At 31.2% G+C, this 15057-nt stretch overlaps 1 long non-coding RNA gene across 1 annotated transcript; it reads right to left on the bottom strand.

Moving 5' to 3' along the window:
* Nucleotides 1–2803: 2803 nt before the first annotated feature.
* LOC143241897 (uncharacterized) lies at nt 2804–12999 on the bottom strand. The gene is made up of 4 exons (XR_013022332.1): nt 12792–12999; nt 12415–12494; nt 5999–6103; nt 2804–2911 (listed from the first exon to the last, which is right to left on the bottom strand). It is a non-coding gene; the product is annotated as an uncharacterized LOC143241897 (long non-coding RNA).
* Between the last annotated feature and the right edge of the window lie 2058 nt (nt 13000–15057).

Raw genomic sequence — 15057 nt, 5'->3', positions numbered from 1 at the left:
AGGAATTTACTAAGAAACATGTACATAAATTAGTCGTTATTAGCGAGTTTCTCACTAACGTAACATCTAGTTTGGAGGTGGTCTTTTTTATTATTCATTCTTTATAACCCAGTGTATAATTTAAGAGGTGTTTAAAACTATCTTCATCATCCAAGCAGTACCTGTCGAGTTTGCATACTAAGTCGTTTTTCCTCCAATTTTTATCAAAGTAATTTATTGTATTATTCATAGGAGTCTATCTACTATTACTGGTATGTTTGAATATTTGTACATGAACTCTGATAGGGTAGATCTGGGTACTTTATATGCCCAGTGAATAGTGTATTTTGTATTGTCTGTACTTTGGTTTTCAATAGTTTGAGTACATTAATCCATGCTCGAGTTGTATAGTCTATTACAGGTCTTATATATGTTTTGTATATTGTCAGCTCATGTTCCACTGTTTTCTACATTTAGACTCCCAGCATAGTTTGTTCTTCGCGAGACTTTAGTTTTAATATTATATAGATGGCTTATCCATGTTAGTTTCGAATCATAAGTTAGTTCTAGAAATTTTGTATGATGGGGGAGTGTGAACCAGTGTTCCATTTATAAAAATCTCTGGTTGTAAACATCACTAGTTGGTAAACATCAATACTTTGTAAACATCATTAGTTGGTAAACATCAATACTTTCTAAACATCACTAGTTGGTAAACATCACCAGTTGGTAAACATCACTAGTTGGTAAACATCACCAGTTGGTAAACATCACTAGTTGGTAAACATCAATACTTTGTAAACATCACTACTTTGTAAACATCACTAGTTGGTAAACATCAATACTTTGTAAACATCACTAGTTGGTAAACATCACTACTTTGTAAACATCACTAGTTGGTAAACATCACTACTTTGTAAACATCACTAGTTGGTAAACATCAATACTTTGTAAACATCAATACTTTGTAAACATCACTAGTTGGTAAACATCACTACTTTGTAAACATCAATACTTTGTAAACATCACTACTTTGTAAACATCACTAGTTGGTAAACATCACTACTTTGTAAACATCACTAGTTGGTAAACATCAATACTTTGTAAACATCACTACTAGTTTGTAAACATTAATACTTTGTAAACATCACTAGTTGGTAAACATCAATACTCGTAAATATCACTACTTTGTAAACATCACTAGTTGGTAAACATCAATACTTTGTAAACATCACTAGTTGGTAAACATCACTACTTTGTAAACATCACTAGTTGGTAAACATCAATACTTTGTAAACATCACTAGTTGGTAAACATCAATACTTTGTAAACATCACTAGTTGTTAAACATCACTACTTTGTAAACACCACTAGTTGGTAAACATTACTACTTTGTAAACATCACTAGTTGGTAAACATCACTACTAGTTGGTAAACATCAATACTTTGTAAACATCACTAGTTGGTAAACATCAATACTCGTAAATATCACTACTTTGTAAACATCACTAGTTGGTAAACATCACTACTTTGTAAACATCACTAGTTGGTAAACATCACTAGTTGTTAAACATCACTACTTTGTAAACACCACTAGTTGGTAAACATTACTACTTTGTAAACATCACTAGTTGGTAAACATCACTACTTTGTAAACATCAATACTTTGTAAACATCACTAGTTGGTAAACATCACTACTTTGTAAACATCAATACTTTGTAAACATCACTAGTTGGTAAACATCACTAGTTGGTAAACGTCACTACTTTGTAAACATCACTAGTTGGGTTTTGCTGTATTTATTTATTTTGATTCGATACTTTTGGTTGTGTATTTGTGGTTGTATATTTGTGGTTGTATATTTGTGGCTGCTATTTCTGATGATGGAGCACATTTCCAGATTGCTACATCGTTGGCAAACTGTGAAAAATATCCATAATTAGGATCTTTGAGTGGCATATTGTTCACATGCATGATGACTATGGGGCTAAACACCCCTCCTCAAGGGACGCCAGCTTCTGGTGTGGAGAACTCCGAGAGGGTTCCCTCAACGTTTACATTTCCTGTTTTTCAGAAAGTTTTAGAGCCACCAATACATCCCACGCGGCAGTCCAATTTCAATCATACGAAACTAGAGACCACTATGTCATACAGTGTCCAGATAATTTACTCCATTTCTGTATAACAGAATTTTAAGAGCCGCGCCTATAGAGGATTCCCGTCATGAGGCTCCCGACTTCCATGTGTCGAAGATAAGTTTTAAAGAAACGTTGCTTTAATAGAGCAAGAACTAAATATATTTTAACTAAGTTAAAGTTTGTTAATATTACAAACTGGAACACAAGCTTGTAATACAGATGAAGCTTTCACAATATTCACACACTTAACTTTAATAGAGCAAGAACTAAATATATTTTAACTAAGTTAAAGTTTGTTAATATTACAAACTGGAACACAAGCTTGTAATACAGATGAAGCTTTCACAATATTCACACACTGTTTCACCAGTTATCATTGTCGTTAGAGTTCGCGTGTTTTCACACTATTCACACACTGTTTCACCAGTTATCATTGTCGTTAGAGTTCGCGTGTTTTCACAATATTCACAGACTGTTTCACCAGTTATCATTGTTGTTAGAGTTCGCGTGTTACCTACATGTACACATTATATAAATACAGGTTTTACCTACATGTACACATTATATAAATACAGGTTTTACCTACATGTACACATTATATAAATACAGGTTTCAAAGTTTTTAGATTAATGGAAATCCTTCTTGGATTTTCTCAAGACATAGATTCCGTTTTTGTTTTTTTACAAAACTACATTTAGGTTTCTCAAAGGTAAATCTTACCTCGCTACATCATTTCGTTCTGGGGGAGGCTGACCTAGAATACTGTTCTCGTACGACGGTGGGGGTAGAGGAACTAGTAACCCAAAACATACAGTTGAGTGATTAAACAACTACTAAAACATTAGTGTCTTAAACTGTCGAATATTGATACAAACGACTGATACAAAACGTTAGTGTTATAAACTATTGATTATAGACAGAGTTTAATGATTATACAAACATTAGTGTCATAAAGTATTGGAGACTGACAGAGGAAAAATAACTGAAACAAACATTACTGTCTTACACTATTGAAGAATGACAGAGTTTAACAACTTATAAAAAACATTAGTGTCTAAAACTGTTGAAAATCGATAGAGATTAACAACTAATACAAACATTAGTGTCTAAAACTGTTGAAAATCGATAGAGATTAACAACTAATACAAACATTGGTGTTATAAACTATTGAAGACTGATAGAGATTAACAACTAATACAAACATTAGTGTTATAAACTATTGAAGACTGATAGAGATTAACAACTAATACAAACATTAGTGTCATAAACTATTGAAGACTGATAGAGATTAACAACTAATACAAACATTAGTGTTATAAACTATTGAAGACTGATAGAGATTAACAACTAATAAAAACATTAGTGTTATAAACTGTTGAAGACTGATAGAGATTAACAACTAATACAAACATTAGTGTTATAAACTGTTGAAGACTGATAGAGATTAACAACTAATACAAACATTAGTGTTATAAACTATTGAAGACTGATAGACATTAACAACTAATACAAATATTAGTGTTATACACTATTAAAGACTGACAGAGATTAACAAGTAATACAAACATTAGTGTTATAAACTGTTGAAGACTGATAGAGATTAACAAGTAATACAAACATTAATGTTATAAACTATTGAAGACTGACAGAGATTAACAACTAATACAAACATTAGTGTTATAAACTGTTGAAGACTGACAGAGATTAACAACTAATACAAACATTAGTGTTATAAACTGTTGAAGACTGATAGAGATTAACAACTAATACAAACATTGGTGTTATAAACTGTTGAAGACTGATAGAGATTAACAACTAATACAAACATTAGTGTTATAAACTATTGAAGACTGATAGACATTAACAACTAATACAAATATTAGTGTTATACACTATTAAAGACTGACAGAGATTAACAAGTAATACAAACATTAGTGTTATAAACTGTTGAAGACTGATAGAGATTAACAAGTAATACAAACATTAATGTTATAAACTATTGAAGACTGACAGAGATTAACAACTAATACAAACATTAGTGTTATAAACTGTTGAAGACTGACAGAGATTAACAACTAATACAAACATTAGTGTTATAAACTGTTGAAGACTGATAGAGATTAACAACTAATACAAACATTAGTGTTATAAACTGTTGAAGACTGATAGAGATTAACAACTAATACAAACATTAGTGTTATAAACTGTTGAAGACTGATAGAGATTAACAACTAATACAAACATTGGTGTTATAAACTGTTGAAGACTGATAGAGATTAACAACTAATACAAACATTAGTGTTATAAACTATTGAAGACTGATAGAGATTAACAACTAATACAAACATTAGTGTTATAAACTGTTGAAGACTGATAGAGATTAACAACTAATACAAACATTAGTGTTATAAACTATTGAAGACTGATAGAGATTAACAAGTAATACAAACATTAGTGTTATAAACTATTGAAGACTGATAGAGATTAACAACTAATACAAACATTAGTGTTATACACTGTTGAAGATCGAGAGAGGTTAACAACTAATAATAAATTAGTGTCATAAAGATTGAAGATTTACAAAGTTTAATGATTAATACAAACATTAGTGTCATGCAATATTCAAGATTGACAGAGTTTAACAACTAATACAAACATTACTGTCATATACTACTGAAGATAAAAGAGTTCAATGACTAATACAAACATGGGAGTCTTAAACTGTTGAAGATCAATAGAGGTTAACAAATATTAGAATAATTACTGTCCCACATTATTGAAGATTGATAGAGAAAACAGACTAATACAAACATTAGTGTCATAAAGTATTGAGGAATGACAGAGTTTAGTGACTAATACAAACGTTAGTGTCGTAAAGTATTGAAAAATGACAGAGTTTAGTTACTAATACAAACGTTAGTGTCGTAAAGTATTGAGGAATGACAGAGTTTAGTGACTAATACAAACATTAGTGTTATACACTACTGAAGATTGACAGAGTTTAAAGACTAATACAAACATTAGTGTTATAAAGTATTGAGGAATGATAGAGTTTAGTGACTAATATAAACATTAGTGTCTTAAGAAGAATCATTTTCATTTAAAACATTTTTACTCATTAAAATAAGTTACCGTTATAATAAACCAATAATTATTTATCACATCATCACTGATCAGAAGATCTTACCGTTATAATAATCCAATAATTATTTATCACATCATCACTGATTACAATATCTTACTGTTATAATAATCCAATAATTATTTATCACACCATCACTGATTACAATATATCACCATTATAATAAACCAAAAATTATTTATCACGTCATCACTGATTACAATATCTTACCGTTATAATAAACCAATAACTATTTATCACATCGTCACTGATTACAATATCTTACCGCTATAATAATCCAATAATTATTTATCAGATCGTCACTGATTACAATATCTTACCGTTATAATAATCCAATAATTATTTATCACATCCTCACTGATTACAATATCTTACTGTAATAATAAACCAATAATTATTTATCACATCGTCACTGATTACAACATCTTATCGTTATAATAAACCAATAATTATTTATCACATCATCACTGATTACAAGATCTTACCATTATAATAAATCAATAATTATTTATCACATCATCACTGATTACAATATCTTACCGTTACAATAATCCAATATTTACTGGATACCTATAGTTAGGAAGTTGAACTGTGAAATTTTATATTTAAAATTATTGATTAAAAACATATTCATTACCGAGTTGAACAACATTTAAAATGTCTTTATAATTACAGGATATTTTGAAAACTTTGTGCGATAGAACTTTTATGTGGAGAAAGGATGATAGATGGCAGTACCTGAGTCAAACGTTATGTTCTCGTAACCTGCAATTACTTCCATTGAAGATAAAGGTGGAGCAGAAGCTTGTTCATTTTCGTCCATTATCGTCTGAAAAGTGCCCTCTAAAGTTAAGGAAAGTGTAAATACAATCAGTTTAATCAAAAACGAAGTTTCTATTTCTGCTTTGTTTGCTTTTGAATATCGCGCAAAGCTAAACGAAGGATGTCTACGCTAGCTGTCCGTAATTTAGAAGATTTAGACTAGAGGGTAGGCAGCTAGTCAACACCACCCACCGTCAACCCTCACATTATAACTCTCCCACGGCTGAAATATCGTGTATGTTTGGTGTGACGGGGAGTCGAAGCAGCAACCCTCACATTGCGAGTCTAGCGCCTTAATCACCTGACTATAACAGACCGTTCATTTCTAAAAAGAAATATCTAGAACTTGTTAACTTTGTATGACGTCAACGAAATATGATCTATCGGTATTTTGTTCTTCACAGACGAATTTTAATTTTCTACTTTTGGTAAAATCATTAGTTTAAATTACATTACTTTAAAATGTATTAAATTGTTTGTTTTTTAATTTCGCGCATAGCAACACCCGGTCTATCTGCGTTAGCCGTTCCTAATTTAGCAGTGTAGCACTAGAGGGAGGACAGCAAGTCATCACCTACCACTGCCATCTTTTAGACTACTCCATCACATTATAACGCCCCCAAGGCTTAAATGGCAAGCATGTTTGAAGCGACAGGGATTCGAACCTGCGACCATCACATTATGACTCAAACACCTTAATCTACCTGGCCATGCATGTTTAATTAAATTACATTACTTACAAGTACATTACTGTAAAATACATTACTTAAAAACACATTACTGTGGAATACATTTGTGTAAAATACATTAGATTAAAATACGTTACTGTAAAATACAAAATATATTAGTTTTAATACATTAGTTTGAAATGAATTACTTTTAAATTCATCAGTTTAAAATACGTTACCTTAAAATACATTAGTTTAAAATACCTTACTTTAAAATGCATTAGTTTAAAATACATTAGTTTAAACTACATTAAAATACATTAGTTTAAAATGCATTAATTTAAAATTCACCAGTTTAAAATACGTTAACATAAGTTACGTTACTTTAAAATACATTAGTTTAAAATACGTTACATTAAAATACTTTACTTTAAAATACATTAGTTTAAAATACATTACATTAAAATGCATTAGAATAAAATACATTACCCTAGAATACAGTACTTTAAATTACTTTAGTTTAAAATACGTTACTTTAATAGACATTAGTTTAAAATGCATTACTTTAAAATACATCAGTTTAAATTACATTAGTATAAAATACATTAGTGTAAATACGTTACCTGTAATCTCTGTCTATATAAGCTGGCATCAGTCCTACTTGTGATATCTCTCTGTCTATATAAGCTGGCATCAGTTCTACCTGTGATATCTCTCTGTCTATATAAGCTGGCATCAGTCCTACCTATGATATCTCTCTATCTATATAAAGCTGGCATCAGTCCTACCTATGATATCTCTCTGTTTATGTAAGCTGGCATCAGTCCTACCTATGATATCTCTCTGTTTATATAAGCTGGCATCAGTCCTACCTATGATATCTCTCTGTTTATATAAGTTGGCATCAGTCCTACCTCAAAAACTCAAACTAACGTGGCAGGGGTTTAGTTTAGAGAGAGAGAAATCAGAAGAGTTCTCTCTCCAACTGGGGTGTTCAGGAACGTTGTGGTTCCTCTTCGTCCCCTTTCGTGAATTGTTATTAGGAATAAGTTTTTTTTTTTTAATTAATTATTATTATTATTTTTAACTCTTTGGGTGGAGGATGTCTCTCTAAATGTTGTCTTGGGTGGAGGCAAAGGCAGCACCGGAAAAAAAGGCCGAGACCTGTCCCGAAAGGAAGAAGTCAAGCAAATGTGAACATGAATACAATTCATGAATAGAATTCAAATCAAATCAAACGGCGCGATTCAGGGTCTGGCAATAAAGTTGCCTGGGATCTAGAAATCCAATGCCTAAGTTTTTTGTTGTGGGGGGAAACGGGAGTGCCCCGAGAAAACCCACTTTCACAGGACAGGCGCCGAAAGTTTTGCCTGTCGTGTGCCCGGTATCTGAAGAAAAAAAGGAATACATGTTAATGACATGGATTTATTTATTTACATTCTTTGCTGAATAATTTGTGATTCTTGAAATATGTTGTAAGGTGAAATGTATTTTGTTGGTGCACTGGATAATTTGTGTAGTGATGCCGTTAGTTTGTTTCTATTTTCTGCTTTTAGATAATATTTAAGTGATATTTCCGTTAGTCTTTCTCTTAGTGTTGGTAAATTGCTAATTTGATGTATATAATTTACTGACGTGAATGATGGTAGGCTGAATGCAGATTTTAATATTCTATTCTGTTGAACTTGGATTTTCTGGAGTGTGTTGTTTGACATATTGTATGTTACTTGACATCCGTACTCTATTAGTGGACGGATGTAAGCCTTGTATATTTGTATAATGGTGTTTGGTGAGCATTTCGATTGTTTACCGGTTATAGTCATTAGATGTGAAATCCTTTTCTGATTGATGAGTGTATATGTTTATATGTTTTTCCATGTTAATTTTGTGTCGAAAGTGATGCCAAGGAATGTGATGTTTTGTTCATGTTAATGGTTGTGTTTCCAGTGATAGTTTAATTTTTCTAGATTTTTTCTTTGCTTCTTTAATTTCCTATAGAAGGTGATTGCTTGTGTTTTCGTTGGATTTAACACGACTCTTCACTTGTTGCTCCATGTTGAGACGTTATTTAGTGATTCTTGTACGCGAGACATGGCCATCACTGGGTTTCTGGAGGTGCTCCAGATAGCGATGTCGTCTGCGTATTGTGAATTGTGTGTGTATGTTAGATTTGGAAAAGGTATGTCACTGACGAAAATTATGTATAGAAGTGGAGAGAGGACTGATCTTGGGGTACTCCTGCAGTTATATTAAATGATTTGGATATAGTTTATTGACTTTTACTAGTGCTGTTCTATCTGTTAAGAAATTTGAAATCCATTTAACTATCGTGGGAATCATTTGCAGGTGATTTAGTTTGTATTTGATGGCATTGTGCCATACGCTGTCGAATGCTTTTTTGACATCTAGGAATACCCCGATGGTTACTTGATTGTTGTTGAAAGCTTTGTAGATTGATTCGGTGAGTCGTGTGAGGTGATCTGTTGTTTGCCTATTTTTTCTGAAGGCATTTTGAGATTCTGGAAGGATGTTATTCGATTCGCAAAAATGGAGGAGACTGTTGGAGATAATTCTCTCCATCAGTTTGCCAAGGCAGCTTAACAGACTGATGGGGCGGAAATTATCTGGATTTGTTCTATAAGTTTGTTTCTTGGGGATCGTTGTTATGACGGCTTTTTTCCATTTGTCAGGGTAGTATCCGGTCATGAAATGTTCATGATGTTTGTGAGGTGTTGTAGTAGGAGAGTGGAGCTTTTTTTCAGAATAATATTTGGTATTTGGTCATGTCCGGGGGAAGTGTTCTTCAAGTTTTTGATATTAATTTTTAGTTCGGTTATGGTTATTTTTCTATTGATTGAACTTGAGTATGCTTCTAGTGTCTCGCCAGGGAATCCTGGTGAGAATGAAGCTTGGTTTGTATTTATGAACTTGTTGACAAAGTTGTTGGTGTTGTGTGTCGAAAGCTACTGAGTTTAAATCGCTAAAAGCGGATTTGTAATAGTCAGGTAATAAGTCAGCTTTCTCTACGTCTGTCCTTGCGATTTTATTGTTGTGTGTGATATGTTGTAGCATGTGATTTGTGTTTTTGTCTGAAGCAATACTCTTGAATTTTTTCCAGAATTCTTTTGGATTGTTCTTGATTTTTTCTAAGTTTTACAGAAGTTTTGCCAATTGTTTTCTCTTGCTTTTTTAATTTCTTGTTTAATTTTTGTATTTGTTTTATTGATTTCTGTTTTAATGTGTGGATCGCGTGTAACGTAGTGTGTTCGTCTTAATTGTCTGCGTTTGATAATTAGTGCGTGAATTTCTGGTGTTAGAGTCCATTGAATAAGTGATTGCTTTTTATTTGTTTTAGGAATTGTGTTTTTTATGGCTTACTTTATGGGTTCTGTAATTTGATCAACATAATTGTCTAGTTCTGTTTTGGTGTTAGCATGTTCAATTGGATGGGGTAGGTATGAGTCCTACCTATGGTATCTCTCTGTTTATATAAGCTGGCATCAGTCCCACCTATGATATCTCTCTGTTTATATAAGCTGGCATCAGTCACAGTATTGGATTATGGCCGCCAATAGGACACCTGTAACTCTACGGATTTACAACGCTACAATCTAGGGTAGAAATAGCAGATGTGGCTACTCTTTAAACAAGCAAAAATGTTTGTTTGTTTTGAATTTCACCCAAAGCTACTCGAGGGGTATCTGCGCTAGCCGTCCCTAATTTAGCAGTGTAAAACTAGAGTGAAGGCAGCTAGTCGAACCCGCAACCCTCAGATTACGAGCGGAACATCTTAACACGCTTGGCCCCAAACAAATATGTATACAGTGTTATTAACAGCGACCGTAATAACTTTTTACTTATATTTTGTTCACTTCTTTCTCTCGTCATCTTCGTCACATGTCCCGTATTTTCACAGTATTTACATAATAATTCACCACATCAACGAAACCTCTGAATGATATTTCTTGTTTGTGGCACAATGCTGCTCGATGGACTACCTGAGCTAATCCACTTTAATTCAGCTGTGATTGGCTAAAAGGAAGGCAGCTAATCTTGTACTACTCTTTCACCGCTTACTGAAGGGGTGAGCATGTTAGATTGCAAGTTATAAACAAAAATAGTCTAGCATTGCCACAGGATTCGAACCATGTTTATCAATTGACAGTATAATAATAACAAACAGGTTAACATTACAAAACAGGTTAGCATCAAGAGAGTACTGCAAAACTGGCAACATGTAGGGTAGAAACATGTCTCGGTTATGGTTTTATTCTAACCACTTACCACCAGCTTCTATTATGACCAATAGTTTAATTCTTATTATATATTAACAAAAATAGATATGATAAAATACAGGAGTTAAAACTTTAGTAAACTATAAATTATACTTCTTGGCTTATATCATTCTAAGTGATTTACTAAACCAATCAAAAATACATTCAATCAAAATAATGACTGTAATGGATATTTTGTGCACTATGATTCATTAAAATAATGAGTGTAATAGATATTTTGTATACTGTGATTCATTAAAATAATGACTGTAATAAATATTTTGTACACTATGATTCATTAAAATAATGAGTGTAATAGATATTTTGTGCACTATGATTCATTAAAATAATGACTGTAATAAATATTTTGTACACTATGATTCATTAAAATAATGACTGTAATAAATATTTTGTACACTATGATTCATTAAAATAATGACTGTAATAAATATTTTGTACACTATGATTCATTAAAATAATGACTGTAATAAATATTTTGTACACTATGATTCATTAAAATAATGAGTGTAATAGATATTTTGTACAATATGATTCATTAAACTAATGAGTGTAATAGATATTTTGTACACTATGATTCATTAAAATAATGACTGTAATAAATATTTTGTACACTATGATTCATTAAAATAATGAGTGTAATAGATATTTTGTGCACTATGATTCATTAAAATAATGAGTGTAATAGATATTTTGTGCACTATGATTCATTAAAATAATGAGTGTAATAGATATTTTGTGCACTATGATTCATTAAAATAATGAGTGTAATAGATATTTTGTGCACTATGATTCATTAAAATAATGAGTGTAATAGATATTTTGTACACTATGATTCATTAAAATAATGAGTGTAATAGATATTTTGTGCACTATGATTCATTAAAATAATGACTGTAATAGATATTTTGTGCACTATGATTCATTAAAATAATGACTGTAATAGATATTTTGTATCAGCCTGAAGATGTAACAGATAGAGTGTGGTTAACATAATATTACACACTTTTATTAATGTTATTATTACTGTAGTCTTATACCACCATGAACATTTAGCAGATATAGTGTAGGTAACATAATATTACACACTTTTATTAATGTTATTATTATTACTGTTGTCTTATATCACCCTGAACATGTAGCAGATATAGTGTAGGTAACATAATATTACACACTTTTATTAATGTTATTATTACTGTAGTATTATATCGGACTTCAAAGAAAATGTTGAATACAAAAAAATTATTTATGTAAAACTTTTCATTCAAAACTAGATCAACTACTAGATGCACTACTAGATAAACTACTCGATCCATTGCTAGATCAACTACTAGATGCACTACTAGATCAACCACTAGATGTACTCTGATACCTGTTAGCCCTGGCGACGCTGTAGTTTCTTTAGATGAAGTGGGATAATTCCCTACAGATGTCGCTGAATACATCTCGGAGCTGAGTGAGGAAACATATTCTTAAAAGACTGAGAATTAAATAAATTCATTACATAAATACTAAGAAATCCGTTACAATTGTAAGTATTTATTCAATGCTCTTCTCACAAGCATGACGTTTACTTTTATAAATTAAAGTAATAATAATAAAACAATGTAGGCTTGATATTCTGACAAGTTTATAGTTAATGTCGTGTATTCACAGCTTGATTTGGTTTTATTAACACTGAGATTATATACGTACAAGGAAGTTACTTAAAAGAAAGTTTAGTAAAATTGTGAGAAAGAACATTCTTACCCTGTTAAGTACCAGTTAGGAATGGATCGGAGTTAACAGTTTTAAAAGTAGGTTTCAGTAAAACACCTGTTATGCGATAAAAACGTTACTAATACCTAACGTCCCGTTCACATCCGCCCCTTGCCGTACAGTTAAACGTATTCAACAAAGGGGGGTGAGTTGTTGGCGAGCTTTGCATACAAATATTGCACCACGACTTGTAATATGCTTGGAATATCCTGAGTAGTGAACAACCAGGGGGCGTGAATCTGATGTAAGTCTTTTTTAGTGGTTAATTTACCCACGTGACTCATCTTTATACAGAACTTTGAACCATCAGAAGATAAGGAAGTCTAATCAAGTGTTTAGTGTAAGACAGGCGTAATAAAAGCCAAGTGATTTGCTTTTATAAACCACATAAAAATGGATATTCTTTTTTTCAGAGAACAGATGCAGTCAGTGGGTCGGTAGCGATATTAATTAATATATTCTTTTTCAGATGTAAAAGATCATGTTAATAGACATTACAATTACATTGTTATTACAGTCTTTATTGTGATGTTGTTGTTTTTCTCTTATCAAACCCTCCAGTTCTCAGGTTGTAGGACAGATGACTTTGAACACTGAAATTCACCACGTCATTAAATGTTCATGTAAAAAAAAAAAAAAAGGACCATACAACAATGAAATAATAAATACTGAAAAGTAAACTTCTTCCCGGTACTTTGGGACTTCAATACACAATTCATATAACAAAATTATAAACATAAATTATGAAGTTATAAAGTACATACTAGAGAGTTTAATCTATATTTAAGTAGTTAACAACCTCTTGTTTTATTTGAGACAGTAGCATACATTTTGAATTCCCTGTTTGAAGTTTTATATGACTCTCTAGTATATATGTCTAGTTAACTAACTGTTTCTTCTATTTCACTCTGTAGTATATATGTCTAGTTAACTGTTTCTTGTTTTATTTGATTCTGTAGTATATATGTCTAGTTAACTGTTTCTCGTTTTATTTGACTCTGTTGTATATATGTCTAGTTAATTGTTTTTTGTATTATTTGGCTCTGTAGTATATATGTCTAGTTAACTGTTTCTTGTTTTATTTGACTCTGTAGTATATATGTCTAGTTAACTGTTTCTTGTTTTATTTGACTCTGTAGTATACATGTCTAGTTAACTGTTTCTTGTTTTATTTGACTCTGTGGTATATATGTCTAGTTAACTGTTTCTTGTTTTATTTGTTTCTGTAGTATATATGTCAAGTTAACTGTTTCTTGTTTTATTTGACTCTGCAGTATATATGTCTAGTTAACTGTTTCTTGTTTTATTTGACTCTGTGGTATATATGTCTAGTTAACTGTTTCTTGTTTTATTTGACTCTGTAGTATATACGTTTAGTTAACTGTTTCTTGTTTTATTTGACTCTGTAGTATAGATGTCTGGTTAACTGTTTGTTGTTTTATTTGCCTCTGTAGTATATATGTCTAGTTAACTGTTTCTTGTTTTATTTGACTCTGTAGTATACATGTCTAGTTAACTGTTTGTTGTTTTATTTGACTCTGTAGTATATATGTCTCTGTTAACTGTTTGTTGTTTTATTTGACTCTGTAGTATATATGTCTAGTTAACTGTTTCTTGTTTAATTTGACTCTCTGGTATATATGTCTAGTTAACTGTTTCTTGTTTTATTTGACTCTGTAGTATATATGTCCAGTTAACTGTTTCTTGTTTTATTTGCCTCTTTAGTATATATGTCTAGTTAACTGTTTCTTGTTTTATTTGACTCTGTAGTATATATGTCTAGTTAACTGTTTGTTGCTTTATTTGACTCTGTAGTATATATGTCTAGTTAACTGTTTGTTGTTTCATTTGACTCTCTAGTATATATGTCTAGTTAACTGTTTCTTGTTTTATTTGACTCTGTAGTATATATGTCAAGTTAACTGTTTCTTGTTTTATTTGACTCTGTGGTATATATGTCTAGTTAACTGTTTCTTGTTTTATTTGACTCTGTAGTATATATGTCTAGTTAACTGTTTCTTGTTTTATTTGACTCTGTGGTATATATGTCTAGTTAACTGTTTCTTGTTTTATTTGTTTCTGTGGTACATATGTCAAGTTAACTGTTTCTTGTTTTATTTGACTCTGCAGTATATATGTCTAGTTAACTGTTTCTTGTTTTATTTGACTCTGTGGTATATATGTCTAGTTAACTGTTTCTTGTTTTATTTGACTCTGTAGTATATACGTTTAGTTAACTGTTTCTTGTTTTATTTGA

Source organism: Tachypleus tridentatus, unplaced genomic scaffold (assembly GCF_004210375.1).
Source record: "Tachypleus tridentatus isolate NWPU-2018 unplaced genomic scaffold, ASM421037v1 Hic_cluster_1, whole genome shotgun sequence".
Lineage (NCBI taxonomy): Eukaryota > Metazoa > Arthropoda > Merostomata > Xiphosura > Limulidae > Tachypleus > Tachypleus tridentatus.
This window is presented reverse-complemented; position numbering and strand designations above follow the sequence as displayed.